This window comes from Thamnophis sirtalis, unplaced genomic scaffold (assembly GCF_051295495.1).
Source record: "Thamnophis sirtalis isolate CommonGarterSnake01/CBP01778 unplaced genomic scaffold, rThaSir2_p1.2 scaffold_3, whole genome shotgun sequence".
NCBI classification, from domain to species: domain Eukaryota; kingdom Metazoa; phylum Chordata; class Lepidosauria; order Squamata; family Natricidae; genus Thamnophis; species Thamnophis sirtalis.
In genome coordinates, this window is record NW_028261383.1 from 117,041,266 (window position 1) to 117,046,389 (window position 5,124).

Genomic DNA, 5,124 nt, shown 5'->3' on the forward strand with positions numbered 1-5,124 from the left:
TTAAAACTGGAAGGAAAAGCAAAAAAAGAGAAAAAGCTTAAAAATAATTTGAACATAGAGCCAAATCACACACCAGGAAAAATCAGCAGCCAGCAAAGGACCGTATGGATGAATGAGGTAGGTGATCTAAGGGTAGAAAAGAAAACTTCGTGAATTTATGGATATATATACACATACAAATATACATACATACTGTGTGTGTGTGTGTGTGTGTGTGTGTGTGTGTGTGTGTGTGTGTGTGTATGTATATATGTTGTAGCAGATTGTGGTTAGTAATCTACTTACGAAAGAATATTCCCTCTTCTCTTATTAAAGTTAAAGATAAACTTTTATCCAACAGCACAGAAACTATTTGTTCAATCCTTAAATTACCCTTCAGGGAGTGTACTTGTCCCAATTCTTTAAAGCCCATATATGAACACTCAGTTCCATTTAAATAGTCACAGAAGTTGCCAAAAGCCTCTTTACATCCCTTTTGCAGGTTCAATCTTCTAGCATAACATTCAAATATCCCTTTAGCTGAATAGTGTCCTCATTTTTATATTTGAGTCTCCAATAATCATAGGGTAGCTAAAAATAATCCAATATATATTTTCACTTTCATATAGATGTAGTTTTCCCTTTCATCAGCAGGTGGCAGTCCCCACTTACATTTGAATATTTACTCCAATGTCCTTTGGTTTATAGAACAGTTATAAAAGCAGAATAAATTTCATGGGTAAATAATTCCAGCATTTACTTCTTTTTCCCAATTTAAGAGTTCAATTTCCAGTATATTTGAAAATTTGTTATTTTTGTCTCCTGCGTCTGTCATTTGCAGTCTGCTATTTGCTCAAAATGCCTAGCTGCTGTTTTAACACAAGATCTGAGCTGATAGTTCTAAGTTGCTCTTTGGGGTTAAATTTAAAGCAAAAAGAAAATCCTCTCCCCCAGTTTCAGCACAGACCACCTATTTCTCTCCAGAACCAGTTGTCCCAGCCTGTTTCTAATGTTATCTGTGCAGTAATCTTTGGCAATCGATTTGATTACAAAGATCACATCTTCATATAGAACCAGGAGATTGTGGAGTCTCAAATAAGATTTCTTTATAGTTTCCTAGGAATGGTATGTTTTCCCTCTCTGATGCTCCTCCTGATACCCCATTTTTCCTACTAGGTCTCTCTGTGTGTGCAAATGTCCAAATCAGAATTGCAAAGATTAAATGCAATGAGCTACTAAGCATGAGCTATCAAATCTAGACATCAAGTGGGATTGAGCTATTCAAACATAAATTGATTCTCAGCAAACCTTTCCTGGCTAGGTTTATTTCCTAGGAGATCATTTCCTTTTTTCGTAACTCCTTTGGTTCCTGATCTGCTTGTTCTAGAATCACTGATTTCTTATAAATTAATGATATAAGGACAATGTCAATATTACAATCAAACTAATTATTATATTTTACAATCAAACTATTATAATATTTGTTTAAAGTGCAATGGTATACATACAGCTATAAATCATATTAGCAGTGCTAATTATCATGTCAGTGTTAGGCCTGCAATTATATTCCTTTTAGAATTTTGGCCTGCCACACTTTCTCTTATTTCATTATGCTTTTTCATTACTCTAGTAGTTGGTAGGGGGGAATAGAAAGGAGTAGGATTGTGGAATGTATTGTTGGCATTCTTTTCTAGAAGACCAAGGTCATCCTTTGTCTCTGCACCGTGGCACCTGATCAGAAGTAGCTGGGTGGGGATGCTAGCGTGGAAGAAGACACTTGGACAATGTGATGGATTGTGGGTGTGGGGACAAGATCATGAACTTTTAACTTGGTGGGATTCTGATGTTGTTTCCAGAATTGGGATTACACAGATGTGCTAAAATGTCTGATTTATTAAATTGGAACTTTAAGGATCGTTTTGCCTTGGACTCTGATTTAATTCTACATGATACTTGGAATGCTGACATCAGATGGTAGGCAGATGCATCTCTCCTTGTCATGGCTTTTCAGACAACTCCCATATGTTTATGCACACACTTCTTTCTTCCAGTCTTCAAGGACTTTAGCCTTTTTCACCATAATCCCTCTGTACGAGAGATGGGGCGGGGGGAGGCTAGGAAAGGAGCAGGTGAGTCCCTTGCAAAGTATCTCCTGCATGGAAATCAGCCCAGGTGAGGAGAGATCTGGGGGAACTTTCCAAGAGACACCTCTTCAATTAATTTATTGCAATGATACATTGCCATTATAATTTCTAGATGCTGTATTTTTCTCGTGACTACAATTAAAGACAACATACTGAGATTCTTGTGATTCTTGTCTTCTGGTCTTGGACCTATCTGAGGGTTGAGAATTAGTAATATCAAAGTAAAAGCTACTCTCTGAACAGTTGGGGTATTAAGCCTCCACAATAATGACCAAACAGGCATACTGTTTAATTTGTACTCCGTGGCAGGTGTACAATACTTTTCCAAAAACAATGGAATACTTTTTTGGGCGACACATCAAGTCTTTTGCTGAGGTTGAAAAATTCTGTGATTATATCTGTGAGAAGGTGGATTTGAACAAGAAGACATTAGATCCCCAGAACCCACGTGATTATATTGATTGCTTCCTTCTCAAAAAACAGAAGGTGGGCATGTAGATACCATATCTGGATAACTGTATAAATATCTCCAATATGCATCTAGGATTAAAGTAGTTCATCCCAGATGATGATGGTGGTGATGATGACGTTATCCATTCAGTGGTGTCAAAGTCCTGGTGATGATATGGTCCGCGTCTTTCCACGTCTTCTGATCTTGACCTAGTTATTTGAGTTGTTCTGTGCTATGGCTTGTGTCCAGACATTGTGTACTTCGATGTCACTTTTTCCACCAGTCATTTTTTCATTACTAGACTTGGATATAAATGAATTGATAAAAATATTTCTTTCCATTACCTGATGGACAGAGAGTACCTCACAAACAATTTGATATTGATTTGGAAAGTTTGTAAGACTTTGGGGGAATTGAAAATTGGGTTTAATTTACCTCAGAGGCTTCCTGGTAATTAAATTAAATTACATTATAATTGTATGATGAATCAGGAGTTTAGTAGTTCTGGATGAGAGACCTAGTCTGTGTAACCCTTCTGGAAGTCAAAGTTTAAAGCAGTTTGTATTTCATTACTCTCATAGTACTGAATTCAAGGCTGAAGGATCATCTCTAACAAGCTGACAAAAGCTGAGGAAAGAAATACGTTAAGTCCTACATGGTTTCAAAAGCTATTTGCGTTATTTGAAGAATACTTTCTCAGGCAGGAGAGGGGTCATGGAAGTCCATCTTTTAAGGAATGAAGTAGACAGGGCCCTCAACCCTGTCAGCGCCAGGAAGGGGGGGGTATTTCTGGAGGCTTTTATGGACACCTTGGTTTGCCTCCTCCTTAAAAAACCATCCAATTGATTGCCAGGACAACGTTCATCCAATTTCATTTTTGGTGAAGGTTGTGGAAAATGTGGGGACCTGACAGCTTCAGAGAGTCCTAGATGAAGCAAATTATCCGGATCCCTTTCAGTCAGGATTCAGGCCCAGTTATAGGATGGAAATGGCATTGGTCACACTTGATGATCTTTGATGAGAGTGGGATTGGGGTATTGCAACCATCCTTGCTCTGCATGAACTCTCAGTGGCTTTCAATACCATTGACCATGATATCCTTATGGGTCAGCTATGGGGAATACAGCTGGGTGGCACAGTTTAGTGCTAGTTCAGCTCCTTTCTCAGAGCTGTTTCCAATCACTGTTGATAGGGATTGAGAGATTCAGCTCTTGGCCATTATCCTGTGGCATTCTGCAGGGCTTGCCACTCGTCTCCATTCCTTTCCATCATCCATATGAATCCATATGGGTGAGATCATCTGTCCCCGTGGGTTCAGGTGTCTGCAGACTTTTGACAATATCTAAATCTATATTGCCACTCCTGGTGACCCAAATGATATTCTGGTTTCCCTCTTGTGGTGCCTGGAGGCTGTGGGGCCTGGATGGGCCTTTGGTTGAATCCTGGTAAAACCAAATGGCTTTGGGTACATGAGACTTTGTCATCTTTGAATATGAATGAGGTGGCACTACCCTGGTTCAGAATTTTTTTTTTTGGGGGGGGTGTCTCCTGGACTTGCAACTCCTGCCCAAAGAGCAGGTGGCAGTCGTGGCTAAGGAGAAACTTTGGGTTGTGTACCAATTGTGGCATTTCCTGGATCAGGAATCCCTGGGCTCTTTTGTTCAGGCGCTAGATTTCTTACAATTGGGCTATTGTAATGTGCTCTGTTGAGCCTACCTTTGAAGAGCATTTGGAAGTTACAGCTGGTACAGAGTGCGGTGGCTCAGACAGTTCTTGGGGTCCAAAGAATGCCCCATATAACATCACTAATCTGTGAGCTGAATTGGCTGCCGGTCTGCTTCCAGGTGCAATTCAAAGTGTTGGTAATCACCTTTAAAGCAGCTGATGGCATAAGTGCAGACTACTTGAGGGACTGTCTCATCACATTGGCTTGGCCCATCCCACCCGTGCTGGCATGCTTCAGGCTTGATTATTCTGGTGGTAGTGTTCAGGAGAAGAGCTTTCTCTGCCATTGCACCTGTGTCAGCCTCAACCCTCCTCGCCTTTCATAAGGGCTGATAGACCTGACTTTCCCAGAGTATAAGGGAGAAGCAACCTAGAACTAAGGATAAATTTTCTAACAGTGAGAACAATTAACTAGTGGAATATCTTGCCTTCAGAAGTTCTGAATGCTCCATTACTGGAGACTTTTAAGAAGCGGCTGGACAACTAATTGTCTGAAATGGAATATGGTATCCCGCTTGTGCTGTGGGTTGGATTAGAAAAACTCTAAGGTCTTTTCCAACTGTTATTCTGTTATTATTATTTTCTTCTGAAATGATTTTTACCTTGGATAGTTATATAAAAGGCAAATGTCCATGTTTTCAATCCAACTTATACATACTCCATATTGTTGCACAAAATTTACAAAAACAAGAACTCATCTGAACCCAGAGTCCAAAGGTAGAGATGTTGGTAAATAATTACCCTGTATTGATAACAGTAAAAGAACAAATTGATTTTTTTAAAGGATCATGGAAAATATGTTATTTAACTGTGATTGGGAGTTCC